An 18,157-nucleotide genomic window follows, 5' to 3' on the forward strand; every position below is an offset into this window, starting at 1 on the left:
GCTTCAATTTGAAAAATGACAGGCAAAAACTCGAAGAAGTTAAAGGACTTTGTCAACCTCACTAACCAGCTCTGGACAGACCTGATTTTAAAATCCAGGGTCCTGGGATTGCAGCTATGTCTGTGATGGTAAGCCAAAAAAAAAAAAAAAAAAGGATTTTTCCCCCCTTCTTGGTGAACATCAAAAATGTTCACTCATTCAGCCTGGAGAAGGCATCCAGATTTAGAGGGAGGTGGAAAATTGTATTTAATAATCACCAAAATCCCATCAAGGGAATTTAGTCTGGAAAATTCCTTAACAATAGCAAAAAAATATTGATTTTTTTTTAAGTAGGCTCTCCATCTTGCATGGAGCCCAACATGGGGCTTGAACTCATGACTCTAAGATCAAGACCTGAGCTGAGATCAAGAGTTGTATGCTCAACTAACTGAGCCACTCAGGCACCCTTTGATTTTTTTTTTATAAGACACTTTGGATCAGAAGCCTTGTTGTAATATGAGTTCACCTTATCTTTTAAGATAAAGGTAAATCAAATATTAATTTTGGCTTTTTAAAAATTATCTTTAAATAAACAGTATAGTTTATTAAAAACTTTTAGATATATCTTAAAGAAAAAAAATAAGGGCCTTTTCTAAAATCCAAGACTAGCCAGGTATGATTGCTCTCTCTAAACTGAGCTTTTAACCTATTGTAATGCTTTGTTAATAAATAGATACTGAGTGTGGGGGAGAAGCCTGCACATTCATATTGTCCCAAAACTAAAAGGTTTCCAGTAAGTAACCATCTACTTTCAGCTCTGTTAACCCTGCTCTACCTCCCACATGCCTTGGAAGACCTTGGAGCATTCATTAAGTTGCCTCATTACAAAGTCAGAAAAATTCTTTCAGTTCCTGTGTTCTAGGTTGTTAGACATATATAAATAGGTGGTATGTGGGTTTGTGTACACAGCCTGTAAAAGCAAACATATACCTGTATGTTACTCAAAACTTCTAAGCAATGACTGTATGAATATTTCATGTTTCCTCCTGGCCATTGTTTCTGTAACTTGTTTTTAAGTGATAAAAAGAGAAAGAGAAGAGTGTAAGAGAGGTCAGTTTCCATAGGAACAAATGTAACAACGGAAAAATCTGTTAGAGCTAGAGCTTTACCTCCAGGTAAGCTGAATTCACACTACCAGTGTGTTATGAGCAGTACATGGCCTAATTTAATTGCTTTTTCCGAAGTCATCTCTAAAAACTTTCCATAGTAATAAGTATTTACAACTTTTCTTTCATAAGGCATTTTACTTTATTTTCTACAAACTAGTCTTTTGGATGTCTTCAGCCATGGAGTGAAATAGATTCATCAAAGTCTAAATCCTATCCTATGTCTATATCGACAAGTTTTTTAGAGAGTAAACCCAGGAGGTAGCTTTACCAGCAAAACAACCACCAAAAAATACTCCCCCGCATCATAATATGTAACAAATAATTATACATATGCACATTATTAATTTAATATAGAATATGTAAGTTAGGTATTATGAACATGGGCTCTCTAGCTTCTGAAATAAAAATATTTTAAATCAGGGGCACCTGGGTGGCTCAGTCATATAAGTGTTTGTCTTTGGCTTGGATCATGATCCAAGGTCCTGGGATTGAGCCCAGAGTCAAGATCCATGCTCAGTGGGGAGCCTGCTTCTCCCTCTGCCCCTCCCCCTGCTCATGCTCTCTCTCTGTCTCAAATAAATAAATAAAATATTTTAAAAACATGTATTTTTAAATCAGAAAATTGCTATATTTCCTATTTGGATTGGTATTATTTAAATATAAGAGGAAAAAAGCCAGCTAAAGCATAAATATTCTAGGAGAAAATTAAGGCAATACAACATAATTACTTTTTCTTAAATGCTAACTGTAGTACATCTAACGGTCAAAATATGCTAGCTACTTGACAGAGGGCATGAAGATCAAAGAAAATAATAAACTAATAAGTAACTTATAGAACTTTTCTAAATTTACAAGATGAATTAATATAAAATAATTCAACTTAGAAAAAAAATGGTAATTTACAAATAATGTCTTGTTATCAATATAAGAAAGCAAGGTTATTCTGCAGTATATTTTAAGGGCCCAGCAGAAATATTCCATTTTAGAAAAATCCATAGTTATCATGTAATTCCAAGACTTCTGTTTTTAGCTTTGGAAAAGGTATTTAAGTATTAATAATAACAACTGATAAATTCTAGAAAGCTCAGGACTATCTTTGAATTCTTATTTCCTTTCTCTCCATCCAATTTGTTATAAAACTCTGTCTGTCACTTCTCATCCTTTACTCAAGACCTCAGTCTATCACCCTTTGGCCCCAGCAGCACTGGATCCCCACCCTGCAAGCTTCCAGGGCTTCCAGTGCAGAATAACAACTCCTTTTTCATATTTACTTTGTCCACATTCCCATTCTTAATGGGCAAGTTTCTCATAGGTTTGCCAGAAACGTCTGATAAAATTATTCTGAAATATAATGTAAATGACTGATGGAAATCTCAGTGTGTTATACATCCCAGGGTGATGTGCATTCAAAGGGGAAATTTATTATCCCCAAGGATTAATTCGTTGATTCAAATCCCTTGGAAGTGAGAAAAAAAAATTTTTAATTTAACAAATGAATACTCAAAGGAAGAATGAATCTATAATGTTAGAATTTCAGCAGTAACACTGCCATAGATCCCAGTAGACTCTTAATTTGCACAATTTTGCCAGTTAACTCCTTCACATATGACCACCAGCTCTGCCACAAAATGTTAGAAATTTAGAAGCTATCTGATTTGTCTTTACCACTTGTCCCACAATTCTGAATTTGCAGTACCGGTTACCTATAAATGGAGATAAGGATGAGGTTAAAAACAAGAGGCTGTTTGAGTCACAAGAGCCTCCAGATTTTCTTCCTCATTGTCCCTTCTACAGCTCTGCAGAAAATTGAAGATATGTCCTTGAAATGGTGACACAGAGACTTATTTGTGAGGGTAAGAGATCTGTCCCTTGGAAACATACACCACAGAACAGGGCAGGAATCCATATTAAACCCTCAAATTTCAGTAGAAATCTATCAGTCATGTACTGAATTTTGAAAATGCAATCTTTTTGCCCATTGAGATCTCAGAATTATGACAGGTAGGCTAATAATTTCCAGATCAACTGTAGAAAAATTCATGCCAGGGCAGCCTGGGTTGCTCAGCGGTTTAGCGCCGTCTTCAGCCCGGGGCGTGATCCTGGGCACCCGGGATCGAGTCCCACGTTGGGCTCCCTGCATTGAATGGAGCCTGCTTCTTCCTCTGCCTGTGTCTCTGCCTCTCTCTCTCTCTATGTCTCTCATGAATAAATAAAATCTTAAAAAAAAATAAAGATAATAAAAATAAATAAAAGGACATGAAATCATGTTTCCATACAATAACTGTATTTAACTTAGAAAATCAACAAGATATCTAGAAAATCTCAAAATACCTGGAATTTGATCAACTTATTTCTAAATAACTGATGGAATAAAGAAGAAATCACAAAGGAAATTAGAAAATATTTTTTTTTTTTTAGAAAATATTTCTTATTAAATGATAATTAAATCACAGCATACCCAAACTAGCAGGATGTAGCTAAAGTAGAGCTGATGCAGTACTTAGAAGGAAATTTATAGTTTTAAATGTTCATATTTTTTTAAAAATGACAAAACCAATGATCCAAAAACAAGGCCCTGGGCTAGACACCAGAAATTCAATGGTAACTAAAACATTGTCCATGTCCTGGTGGTAATAGAGCCTACTGCAATGGTTGCCATATATGAGTATGAATAATCATCACCAGGAGTATTTATTAAGATGAGAGTCATTAGAATGTAAATGAAATTACAGTTTTCCCTTATGAAACAATCACTGTTTTAGTGTGCCCTTCACAATGAGGAGTTCCGTGTGCCCAACAAACATAGGAAGAAATCCAATTTCATTACATATTTGAAGAGTGTTCACTGGAAACAATGAGAATCCACTACACACCCAACAGAATCGCTGAATGAAAAGGACAGAAAATGCCAAATGCTGCCGATGCTGCAAGGATGCGGCACAACCAGAATTCTCACATACAGTTAGAATTTAAATTGGTAAAACTACTTTGGAGAACCATTTGGCAGTAATGATTCAAGATGAATGTGTACAAACTCCATGACTCATCAATTTCCTTCCTTGGTATACAGCCTACAAAAATGCTTACATGTGTTGAGCAAGAACCATGTACAATCACATTCAGAGCAGCACTAAAATCTCATTTAGCTGTGAGAGAGTGGGGAGTGACTGGTAAGGGACATGAAGCTAGCTTGTGGGATGCTGGCAATGTTCTGTTCTTGAATTGTGTGTGCTATTGATATTAGAAGGTTTACACAAAGTAAAAATTCACTGGACTGTTCATTTGTTCACACAAAATATCTATTTCGTTTCAATTAAAAGCTCAAATAAAAACAGAATAAATACTTCCCTTTGTTTTTAATTTGATGCATAAAAGTCACCACCAAGGTATCGTCGTTATCAGGATTTTATATTCTTGCAATTGTCAACCACAGTTCCTTTTCTCCTTAAATTTAGTTAAAAGGGCTTGGAATAGTCCATTTGTTCTCACACTTACTGTGTACTCTGGGTATTCAAATGAATGAGAGACCTTTGAATGTTTTCAAAGTCAAATAATAAGTTTAATATTTCATCAGAATTATTTTTAAGGTTAATAATTGACAATGTAATCCCCATGTTGCCCTGTGTAATCCTTTCTGAATCAGGGTAGTGAGGTTTACAGCTCCCTGAGAGTGGTACTTGAGCTATGTCCCTTTGGGAATGAAAATGTATTGCTTTCTGAAGCCGAACAAATCTATATTGAATCATAATCCTCCTACTCTGGACCACTGGAGATATCTGGTATAATTTAATATCTACTTCTTGCACTCTAATCATGTTCTTTTTTCTTTAGTGGACATATGGGAAAACAATCACACAGTCCCTGGTTTTTGTAAGTAAACTTTTGAGAAGCCTTTAATTAAGCAAATATTCATAGAAATATGAATTATCTCGTGTTCCTTAGTAAGTGATAAATGCTTTTTGTTGTTTAGGAAAATATCCATTTCCTCACAATGGTTTATAAGAAGCTAAAAATTACAAGTTGCCTTGAAATTTAGGGAATAACTGATATGGATTAAATGATTAAAGGATCTTAACTTTCTGACATCCCTTTTATACACCTTCATTTTAAAGCACTGGATACCCACAGGTGAGAAAAGTCCATTCGTTAAAATCTTTATGAATGGAGTGTTTTTTCTTTTGTTTTACCTTTTATAAATTAAAATATATTTTTAAAAAGATAAAAAGAGAACTGAATTCATTCCCACCAGAATTAGCTGTAATTCTTACTGTAATCTTACAGCAGCCACAATCATGAGTTCAGGAATGCATTAGTGCACTAAATGTGCCAGCTGAAAATAACTAGGCAATTAATTATCAAAGGGCTTTCCCACTTTGATGGTTATATAATATGATTCCTGGCCTCTTTGGCAGTGTCACCTGGCAGTATGCAAAGTGTGTGCAGTGGTAGTTGTAGAAGATGTGGGTCTGGGTCAAGATATCTACCTGCCAATTCAAAATGACTTGGACATTGCATTGGAAGAAGGTTTAATATTGGTAAGTTAGAGAATACTAGGTGTTTGCCTTAAGATATAGGCTTCTCAAAATACACGAGTTTTATATTTATCCAATTTTCTTAAAATAACTTCTTGACAGCATCTTAAAATGGGAGCATGCCCAGCTTCATTACAGTTGCGAAAATTTATGCTGGTGGATAAAACATAATTGTAAATTGTTTTTCCTTCTGTTACCATCTTTTGAAACATATCCTACTTTGCATTTTTTCCTAATAATTACAAAAGATTTCGTGTTTTATTGCTTTCTATTCATAATACTCACATCTTTACTTACACTTTCATGGTTTCAGAATTGATTGCTGTTTCAGTTTCTATGGTAACTCTGCCAGTTGCCTACCTATAAATAGATATTTTATAATAGCAGGCTTATGAAAGTTCAATTTTTGAATACCTTTCTGCAATAAGGAGAATCGCTAGGATAATAACATATAAATCAAGATTTAGGAAAACAGATATACTTGTCAAGGTGTAAAAATAGATGACTAAAATTGAAATTTTAGTTAGATGGATGTTGGCAAGCACATGGCGAGAGATAGAATACTCGAATATTTAAAAAGAAAAATGTACAGTTGGGATGTAGTTTTCTTTTTAGCCCCCATTGAAAAATTCATGATATCTTTTAAATAACATTTATTAACCACAAACAAACTCTCCAGATTGCATTCCCTTCATTAGAATCTTATACACTCTTCGACATAATTTTGTAGAAATTCTTACCTATGAATATTACCCTTGGTTTTATATATATATGTAAATATAGTAATATTTTTATATATGTATACAAATATGATAATATACTAATGACATGTATAATCTTCCAATCTATGTTTTTATCTTTTAATGTTCTTTGTATTATGGTTTCATTTGCCATACAGGCATTTTAATTTATGTAGTCCAATATGTTAGTTTTCAAAAAAAAATTAAATATGTCAGTTTTCTTCTGTGGAGTCTGAATCTCTGCCTCACTCAGGAAGCCTTTCCTACTGCAAGATTATAAAAACATTCCCCTGTATTTCTTTTTTTTCTTAGTCTTAAAAATATATTGTTATTAATTAATCTGGAATTTACTTTCCGTTTATTGGGAGGTAAGATTTTATTTTTTATAAAATGTCAATTGGATTATCAGTAGTTTTCATTTCCCTGATAGTTTTAAGTGCCCTATTTATCATATATTAAATTTCAAATATACAAGGATATATTTTATACACGGACCTTGTATTATGGTCCCTTCGTTTATTTTTTATTCCCACACTTATATCTGCTAACTAGCATGTTTTAATATACAGTAGTCTATTTCAAACGTGTGTTAGTATTCTGTTTATTTGCTTCTCTGTATGAACTTTAGAATCTGCTCGAGATTCCGTAAAATTCCCATTACCGTTTCCATTTAGTTTATTATTTAATTCAGGAACAATGTACATCTATATAACATTTAGTCTTCCTGTGTAGGAACACGTGAACTAGTTGTCTACATTTGCTCTGCTCAGTTTTATGTTCAACTGTAAGTTCACATCTTATTCCCTACTCAAAAAAATTCTAGAATTTTGTGCTATTTGTATGTGGAATATTTTCAGTTAGTCTTCTATTTGCATATTGTTATTAATTCTACCATAGCTAGCATATTTATCTAGCATTTCACCCCCTTACTGCACTATCATATAAGCTCCATTGGCTTTTCAGTTCTTTTATATATATTTATTCATTATTTTATTTAGTTTTAATTCAATTTGCCAACATATACTACATCATTAGTTTCAGATGTAGTTTTCAATAATTTATGTTGCATGTAACACCCAGTGCTCAGCACATCACATGCCCTCCTTAATGCCTATCACTCCAATACCCCATTCCCCACCCACCTCCCCTTCAGCAGCCCTCAGTTTGTTTCCCAGAGTTAAGAGTCTCTCATGGGTTGTCAGTTCATTTATATATATATTTAAAGGCATGTTAATATATGCTTTCACTTTCTACCTATGTATCTTATAAATCTAGCTTTGTATACTTTAGGAAATTATCTAAATATATACTGAATCTTTGGGAAATACAATAAATGTATATGAATCTGCTCATATATGCCTCAGTTAATACATTAATATCTAGAGACAAAGTTGGGACTGTAAGTCTACAAAATGAGTAACACACTTTTTATTTTCTTATTTATTTTTTGTATATTTTTTATTGGAGTTCGATTTGCCAACATATAGCATAACACCCAGTGTTCATCCTGTCAAGTGCCCCCCTCAGTGCCCATCACCCAGTCACCCCATCCCCACGCCCACCTTCCCCTCCACCACCCCTAGTTCGTTTCCCGGAGTTAGGAGTCTCTCATGTTCCGTCACCCTCTCTGATATTTCCCACTCATTTTTCTCTCCTTTCCCCTTTAATTCCTTTTACTATTTTTTATATTCCCCATATGACTGGAACCATATAATGATTGTTCTTCTCCAATTGACTTACTTCACTCAGCATAATACCCTCCAGTTCCATCCACATTGAAGCAAATGGTGGGTATTCGTCTCTTCTGATGGATGAGTAATATTCCATTGTATACATAGACCACATCTTCTTATCCATTCATCTGTCGATGGACACTGAGGCTCCTTCCACAGTCTGGCTACTGTGGACATTGCTGCTATAAACATTGGGGTGCAGGTGTCTCAGTCTTTCACTGCATCTGTATCTTTGGGGTAAATCCCCAGCAGTGAAATTGCTGGGTAGTAGGGCATATTTATTTTTAACTCTTTGAGGAACCTCCTCACAGTTTTCCAGAGTGGCTGCACCAGTTCACATTCCCACCATCAGTGCAAGAGGGTTCCCCTTTCTCCACATCCTCTCCAACATTTGTTGTTTCCTGTCTTGTTAATTTTCACCATTCTCACTGATGTGAGGTGGTATCTCATTGTGGTTTTGACTTCTATTTCCTTGATGGCAAGAGTAACACACTTTAAATAAAAATTATTAATTTTGACTTTTTCCTAAACTTAGGATGTGTTATAAATTTTCACATGATATAATCTCCATTGAACTATGAGCTCCTTAAATTCTGTGGATCCACCTTATTCATCTCGGGATCACCAGACCCACCCAGTAAATTCAGTGTTGTCGGATCAATCAATCAATCAATCAATCCTTACCACCCTAGTTACTTTTGGTCAGCAAAGAAAGCCTGCAGTTGATTGAGACCTATGAAGTTTTACTCTGCTTTGAAAATATTAGAATCTTATACACCACATTTGGTCTCATTCCTAAATGCTTTTTACATATAAGATAATTGTGCATTCAACAGAGGAAGAGATCTTTTTCATTTTAATCAGAATCAGGCCACCTGTAGGTCTCACATGTAAAGGCACAGAAAGATAAAAAATGATTATATTCAAAAATGTCTTTTCCCAGAAAAGAATATTTGAAATGAAATACTAATATCATCTGAATACTTGTCAAGTTTTCCTTTTCTTCTGGAATTTGATTGTTAACGATCATTAGCATTATACTTTCTGGGTAGTTTCATGATACAGATCAATAAGTTGTATTGCCTGCTCCCTTTTAATATAGCAAATGTTAAGTTATGTATTCCTGACAGTGTGTTAGCATAGACAAATATAAATTACTCCTAACAGTTCAGATTCACATGAATCACTTCTTTTGAGGTTTCTTCAGAGAATGATTGTAATCACATAAAGAAAATGCAAGAAAGTAACTCCATTTTATTGCAGACAGTGCAATGTTCCATTGATGGATGAATTTTGCATTCATTGCAGGGGAGATTGTGTAATGAAATACATGTCAGACATTTAATGGCTGTTAGACATTTCATCTCCTTTGTATTTAAAAGCATAAGTTGACCTTATCAGATGCCTAATAAGTGAAGTAATTGTACCTTATACTAATTAAAATATGTTCCATTATAACAAAAATGAGATTCGGTTACATGAATAAGATATTATTTCTGATGTTCAGTAGTTTATGCTTAAATATATATTTCTGGTGCCAAAGAAACCCTTCCATTTCTTCAAACAATACTACTTGGGATGCCGACAACAAACAAGGCTTTTAAAATATGTAGTTGTTATAAGTATGGGAAAGAAAGCATAGTAGCAAGAATCAAACATTAGTAATGCTATTCATTTCTTGATCTGTTCAGACAGGTGGTAGATCACTGCAGCAGAACTTATTCTATTTATTTCCACACAAATGGTATTTCATTTGAATAAAGGATCAGAAAAACAATGACTGAAAGGATAAGCTATGGTTGATGCTAAAAAGCAGACCTTAATATCCATGAGGAAATGAGTAGTTCTAGAAACTAGAAATTGTAAGACATGTCACTACTGTAAATTAGATTATTTCCCTAGTGCTCTAGTTACGTAAAGTTTATCTCTGATGCCATACTTGCATTGTTGTTGACTTCTAGGTAAATCAAAAGGCTTCCATTTGCTTTCTGTCCAATTCACTTTTTGGCTGGCTCTGCCTTGTGCCTTGGTCGGTACGTGTACCAGTAAGAAGGGCCTTTCTGTAACTGTGAATTGCTAGTCCTTCTTTGACAGGCAGATGTACTCTTCTCTGTACATAGTCCTACCATCTATCTCTGAGTGTTTCAGGGTATGGAAATATTACATTCTCAATGGAAACAACAGTATTCTCACTGGTCCAAAAGTATATGATTTACTATGGGAATTCTCTTTAAAAACATATGTCCTGTGAGGTTTTATCTAATGTTAAGCTATTTGCCTCCAATAAGGCTGAGAAGTCTTGGAAAGTTTGGGATTTCTTTCTTGAATAGCCTTTATACGCCTTATCCTATTTGTATCCGTCCTCTGTCCAAATTTTGGTTCCATAATTTGTATTCCAATCATAGTCTTAGTTCTCTCTGCCTTCCTCTGGTAGTGCTCCCCTCAGAACAGCTTTCCTACCTTAACCACCAGAATCCATCTTACAATTCATATGCCTTTGACCTTTTAGATGTCCAAGTAGTAAATACAGAAGAGAGGCTACATCGTCAGTCTCCACCCTTCACTCTGACACATACAACTGGCCATCATGTTTCTTTCTGCTCTAAATTATTTATTTCTAATACAATACCACCTTCTCAATTACCCACTGTCTTTGTAGGGAGGGCCCGAGACCACTCCTTTTCCTCAAGATGTTCCCAGCCTTCTCTAAAAGAGAGGTCTTCTGGCTCTGCTTGGGAACCTTGGATTCTGCTTTTGTCAACATGTGGACCCAACCAGCTTTTCTGAGCATATATTTCAGATCCCAATTTCCTATGGAATACAACATTGATTAAATAATCTGAACTCTGACTTATTCTAAATTCTATTTTGAACCTCTTCACGTGACTCATACCTCTCTGCTTTTTAATATTTACTTTCAGACCTGTATATTAGTTTTATCTTTGGTATGCCCTCTCGCCCCCAATTGCAAAAGTATTTTCCCATTTTTTGTAATTTACTTAAAATCATCAAGAATTTACTGAGCAGCTGCTATGTATTAAGCATACATTTAATACAAAGACATGAGCCCTGGCCCAAGAAGCTGACTTTTCAAAACTCGCATTTCCTTCAAAGCATTCTGAAGTCCAATATACACAGGTTTGAAGGATCAGAATAACAGAGAAGGGAGTGGAGAGATGTGAACCAATAATTTTCATTGTTTTTTAAGTATGACTATCACATACTTGAGATTAGTAAACATTCATGTTCTAGAAGAGCTTTTGAATAAACTATTCTTAGAATGTATGAAAGAAGCAGAACTTAAATGCAAACTCTAAAATTGTATCTGATTTTACTTAATTTTGAGCTACTGCTTAATCTGAGTCTGCATATTGTGTAAGCCTCTGAGAGCACTGAGATAAATTATATATAAGGAAAAGTTAGAAACTGCTTGCATCAGAATGTTCCAGTAATAACAATAATGCGTGAAAACCACAGGAGAATCTAAAATAGTACAAATTACAATCCAAAGAAAATATGAAAATCCTACCAGGTAAGAGGTTCACAAACAAACAAACAAAATAAAGTGAATCTGTTTCCAACCCTCCTCAGGTTGGAGAGTTGAGACAATCTTAAATTACTGTGCACTTATTAAATATAGCTGCTTGAGAAATTCTCATCTGCACAAACGAGGGAATTTAAAGGATAATCATCTATCTTTCCATATCCTAAGCACTTTTAAAAAGAGCTTCACATTTCTCAAGACATTCTTATAAGAATTTTAACAGAAAATCCTCTGTCCTGAGTTCTATGTTCATCTTATAGGATCTTAAATGGAAAAATTACCTGGCAAAGAGCTTGAGAGGGAATGGAGACAAACTTCTCTGACCCTGTAATGGTAACCAGGTGTTGCCAAGTTATAAAAAAATTACAGAGAAGCCTTTGGTAGGAATCTATTAAGAAGCAAGCAAAATGCTAGTATATAGATCAGAGGATGCTTTGAACTAAGGGAACTTCTGCATGGACTTTATAAATACTTAAACATAATGAATGCCTAATATTTGCTTAATTAGTTTAATTACACTTCCTAGTTTACAGTGTGTTTTTATGCACAGATGTATTTCATTCACCACTTTTGTCCATCAAATTTTTCCCTTTTTTAAATTCCTGTATAATTAACATACAGTGTTACATTATTTTCAGGTGTATAATATAGTGATTCAAGATTTCTATACATTACTCAGTGCTCATCATGATAAGTGCATTCTTAATCCCCTTCACCTATTTTACCCACCTTCCCATCCATCTCTCCTCTGGTAACCATCAATTTGTTCTCAATAAAAATCTGGTTTTTTGTTTGTCTCTTTTTTTCTTTGTTGTGTTTCTTAAATTCCACATATAAGTAAAATCATACGGTATTTGTCTTTATCTGACTGATTCATTTAATTTAGCATTATACCCTCTAGATCCTCCTAGTCATTGTAAGTGGCAAGATTTCACTCTTTTTAAGGCCGAGTAGTATTTCATGTATATATATATATACCACATGTCCTTTATCCACTCATCTGTCAACGGTCACTTGGGCTGCTTCCATTGTTTGGCTATTGTAAATAATGCTGTAATAAATACAGGGGTTCATACATCTTATTGAATTCGTATTTTCATATTCTCTGGATAAATATCCAGTAGTAGAATTACTGGATTATACAGTATTTTATTTTTAATTTTTTGAGGAACCTCCATACTATCTTCCACAGTGGCTGCACCACTTTGCATTCCCACCAACAGTGCATGAAGGTTGCTTTTTCTCCATATTTTTTCCAACCTTTATTATTTCTAGTGTTTTTGATTTTAGACATCCTGACAGGTGTGCGGTGATATCTCATTGTGGTTTTGATTTGCATTTCCCTGATGATTAGTGATATTGAGCATCTTTTCATGTGTCTGTTGGCCATCTGTGTATCTTTTTTGGAGAAATGTCTGTTCATGTCTTCTGCTCATTTCTTAATTGAATTATTTGGCTTTTTTGTGTTGAGTTGTATAAACTCTTTATATATTTTGGATACTAACCCCTTATCAGATATATCATTTGCAAATATCTTCTCCCAATCGTTAGGTTGTCTTCTTGTTTTGTTGATTATTTCCTTCACTGTGCAGCACCTTTTTATTTTGAGGTAGTCCCAATAGTTTATTTTTTTTTTTTGTTTCCCTTGCTCAGGAGACATCTTTAGAAAAATATTGCTACAGCTAATGTCAGAGAAATTACTGCCTATGTTCTCTTCTAGGGTTTTTATGGTTTCAGGTCTCACATATTCCATTTTGAGTTTATTTTTGTGTATGGTGTAAGAAAGTAGTACAGTTTCATCCTTTTGCATGTAGTTGTCCAGTTTTCCCAACACCATTTGTTGAAGAGATTGTCTTTTTCCCACTGGATGCTCTTTCCTGCTTTGTCATAAATTAATTGACCAAATAATTATGGCTTTATTTCTGGAGTCTTTATTCTGTTCTATTGATCTATGTGTCTATTTTGTATCAGTACTATACTGTTTTGATTACTACAGCTGTGTAGTATATCTTGAAATCCGGAATTATGATACCTCCAGTTTTGTTCTTTTTCAAGATGGCTTTGGCTATACTTATAATCCTTTGTATTCTGCAGTGTCAGTTGTTATTACTCCTCTTTCATTTATGATTTTTAATGCATTGTGGATTTGTCTTGCTAATATTTTGTTGAGAATTTTTGTAACTATGTTCATCAGAGATACTGTGTTGTAGTTCTCTTTTTACGTCATATTTTTATCTGGTTTTGGTATCAGAGTAATGCTGGCCCCATAGAATTAATTTGGAAACTTTCCTTTGTCTTCTATTTTTGGGGGGGGATAGTTTGAGATGAATAGGTGGTAACTCTCTTTAAATATTTGGTGGAATTCTACACATCAAGCCATCCGATCCTGGACTTTATTTGTTGGAGTTTTTTTATTACGAATTCAGTTTCATTGCTGATAATTGGCCTGTTCAAATTTTCTATTTGTTCCTGCTTCAGTTTTGGGAAGTTATATGTTTCTAGGAATTTACCCATTTCTTCTAAGTTTTCCAACTTGTTGGCTACAGTTTTTCATAATATTCTTTATAATCCTTTGTATTTCTGTAATGTCAGTTGTTATTTCTCCTCTTTCATTTATGATTCTGAGTTCTCCCTCTTTTTTTTAATAAGTCTGGTTAAATATTTGTCAATTTTGTTGATTCTTTCAAAGAACCAGCTCCTAGTTTCATTGATCTGTTATTGTATTGCTTTTTAAAAGTATTTCTATGTCATTTATTTCTGCTCTAATCTTTATTACTTCCTTCCTTCCACTGGTTTTAAGTTATTCTTTTTCTGGCTCCTTAAGGTTACTTGAGATCTTTTTGCTTCTTGAGGTAGACCTGTATTACTTCCTATAAAATTCCCTCTTAGAATAGCTTTTGCTGCATCCCAAAGGTTTTTGGACTATTTTGTTTTCATTGGCATTCATCTCCATGTATTTTTTTGTTTACTCTGATTTCTTGGTTGACTCATTCATTGTTTAATAGCATATTATTTAACCTCCATGTATTTGGTGTTCTTTCCAGATTTTTTCTTCTGGTTGATTTCTATACTTTTAGTGTTGTAGTCAGAAAAGATACATAGTATGACTTGTCTTTTTGGTTTGTTGAGATTTGTTTTGTGGCCTAATGTAGTCTAATCTGGAAAATGTTCCATGTGCACTTGAAAAAGATATGTATTCTATTGTTTTAGGATGGAATGTTCTGAATGTATCTGTTAGATCCATCTGGTACAATGTGGCCTTCGAAGCCACTATTTCCTTGTTGATTTTCTGTTTGGATGATCTATTTATTGATACAAGTGGAGTATTAAAATTTCCTACTTTTGCATTAATTTGGTTACTTCCTTTATGTTTGTTATTAGCTGCTTTATGTATTTGGATGAATTCAAGTTGGCTGCATAAATATTTACATGTTGAATTGTCCCCTTCATGATTATTTAGTATCCTTCTTCATCTCTTGTTTTAAAGTATATTTTCTCTAATACAAGTATTGCTGCCCCAGCTTTCTTTTCACTTCCATTTGCATTATAAATGCTTTTCCATTCTTTCATTTTCAATCTGCATGTGTCTTTAGGTCTGAATTTGGTCTCTTGAGGGCAGCATATAGATGAATCCTGCTTTTTCATCCATTCCATTGCCCTATGTCTTTTGATTGGAGCATCTGGTTCATTTACATTCAAAGTCATTATTGATAGGTATGTACTTATTGCCATTTTGTTATTTATTTTGTAGTTGTTTTTGTAGTTCTTCCCTATTCCTTTTTCTCATGATTTGCAAGCTTTCTTTAGTGATATACTTGGATTCCTTTCTCTTTATTTTTTGCATCTCTATTACTGGGTTTTGATTTGTGGTTACCATTAGGTTTATATATAACATCTTATGCATATGGCAATCTATATTAGGTTGATGGTTGCTTAGGTTTGAATCCACTCTAAAAGTACTAAATCTCCCCAGAAGTAAATATTTGCCACTTTTTAAAGGAGAAAGAACAGAAGCTCAGACAGGTTGGTTGTCTTAGCCAAAGTCACTCTGGTATTAAGCACAGATAGAAGCAGATAAATATAGGGACCTGAGCTTCAAAGTCATGCTTTTTGCTATTTTGGCAGGGACTGGAAGGAAAACACAGAGGAAATTGTGTTAGTTTTATAGCCTTGTGGACACATGATTTATGGCATTGTTTCTTAAGTCAAATAATCATAGAATAATTTTCTTAATGTCACAATAACTGAATTAGTTGAGTCTATATTTTGAGCCCTCCTTTTCTTATGACTAAATTGTTATTTTGTTATTTAAGCCACAATGACCCTCATTTCTCCTTACCAGAACTACTCAGCAGTCAATGGAAACCCCACTGTGGTTCTTTTATCATCTTCCTCTTTTCCTTGACAGCTAGTGAGAAAAACCTGAGCTTTAAGTCTCAGCTGTACTATTAACTAATTGCATTCATCTTCGGATTATTGAAATGAGGGAACAAAACTAAAGGATTTTCAAGGACTTTTACATTTTATTATTTCACAATATTATCACGCATAAGTTCCATAAACACAAAGACTTTGTTGATTTTGTTCATTACTGTATCCTCCACGGTTAGAACAGCCTTTGCTAAAAGATGCTCAACAGATGAGTAAATAAATAGTATCTCACTTCAGGTTTAGAGAGGATGCATTCAGTTAACAGATGGTTTACCACTCAGGGAAGTCCTCACCACAGAGCAGCACAGTCCAGGAAAGAGACTGCCACTTTGAAAGCTCAGAAACTTGACTGAATCAGCTCATTTAAAGGTGACCAGGATTCACAGAATTGATGCAAAGCAAATTTCACAAGTGACTGATGGTAAACTACAATTATAAACCCATAACTTACCCTGTAAGGATGTCTACTTGATGTGCACTGTGATTTGTGTTCTTTCTGATGAATGGGTTCTACGAATAAGTCTAATACAACTCAATTACCTTAAGAGTATAGTGGCCAGCCTGCTTAGCTCATATCTAGAGTTGTGTATTTATGGACAACTTTCCAAAGTCATTTTTTTGTATTTAAGAATCTACCCTCAGGGCTATTCATTTAATTATCCAGTTGGTGCATAATCAGCCAGCCAAAGTTTGTTACTGAAGTCAAAACATTTTATCCTATACTCTGAAATGCCCATAGAGAAATATTTCTTTTCTTTGAAAATGTGGATTTCTCCAGTGGGTAAGTGAATACCAAAAATACTTGAACTCAAATACTGAAGTGAATGTGTTCATGTAGGACAGTCTTTACACTATACTTTGAATTTATTCCTCCAGATACTTAGACTAATTTATAAACAACTACATTTCAAAATCATTTGTTCATTTGAAATGAGGGAATGTGGTTACATTAAGCACAATCAACAAATATGAACTATCTCCAAATGAACCATATATAAAGTGGTTAAAGGCATCATGTATAGGGATGGTAATATTTCTAATAAATTGGTCACTGGGGTAGGAATTCCCAATAGCAAATGTACAGGCTTATAAGATATAAAGTGGTTAAAGGCATCATGTATAGTGATGGTAATATTTCTAATAAATTGGTCACTGGGGTAGGAATTCCCAATAGCAAATGTACAGGCTTATAAGTATAAAAAGTATTTATACTATTTTTTTACACATCTCTTTACAGAAATGTTGTTACTTCGACTATAACTGAATTTTTAATATGAGCCTGAGATACCAGATAAAGAAGATCAAGAGATTTCTCAGGCCAATAATTAGCTAGAAGATGAAAGAGATTATTCACTATTCCCTCCTGTACTGGACTTTAATTCCAATTATTGGATAATATGCTTGATTTCTTAATAAGTTTAATGTGACAAGTCGAAAAATATTTTCCCAGTGTAAATTCTTAGAAATGCTTTGATGAGTCATTAATTTTATCAAATCTATATAAAAACTCAGATAAGAAAAGATATTTGTAACTAAAACTAAGAAGGCATATCCTTCTCATTTTCTACCTTTAATCAATATTTGAAGTAAAATCTGTTGATGAATTTTTAAAAATTTCAATAATATCTAATAGCAATGCTAAGAACTATGGGATTAAAATGATTTAAATGGTAGTAGCATAACCCCAACGTTTTTTGCAGCATTATCTACAATAGCCAAATTATGCAAAAAGCCCAATTTTCCATCAACTGATGGTATATATATTTTTTTCTTAGTGTGTGTGTGTGTATATATATGTATATATATGTATATTGGAATATATATATATGTTGAATATATATATTGGAATATTACTCGGCTATAAAAAAATTTTGCCATTTGTGATGACATGGATGGAGCTGGAGTATATTATGCTAAACAAAATCATTCAGTCAAACAAAGACAAATACCATATGATTTCATTCATATGTGGAATTTAAGAAACAAAATGATCATGGGGGAAAAAGAGAGGAAAATAGATTCTTAACTA

The 18,157-nt window shown here is 33.9% G+C and overlaps 1 long non-coding RNA gene across 2 annotated transcripts; it reads left to right on the forward strand.

Moving 5' to 3' along the window:
* The first annotated feature begins 1,119 nt into the window (after positions 1 to 1,119).
* Positions 1,120 to 17,801, forward strand: LOC144318050 (uncharacterized). 2 transcript variants are annotated; one of them, XR_013383910.1, is made up of 5 exons: positions 1,120 to 1,154; positions 4,980 to 5,018; positions 5,119 to 5,276; positions 7,153 to 7,204; positions 17,366 to 17,801. It is a non-coding gene; the product is annotated as an uncharacterized LOC144318050 (long non-coding RNA). The 2 variants fall into 2 exon arrangements; XR_013383909.1 differs by lacking the exon at positions 7,153 to 7,204.
* Positions 17,802 to 18,157: the final 356 nt, after the last annotated feature.

Source organism: Canis aureus, chromosome 8 (assembly GCF_053574225.1).
Source record: "Canis aureus isolate CA01 chromosome 8, VMU_Caureus_v.1.0, whole genome shotgun sequence".
NCBI classification, from domain to species: domain Eukaryota; kingdom Metazoa; phylum Chordata; class Mammalia; order Carnivora; family Canidae; genus Canis; species Canis aureus.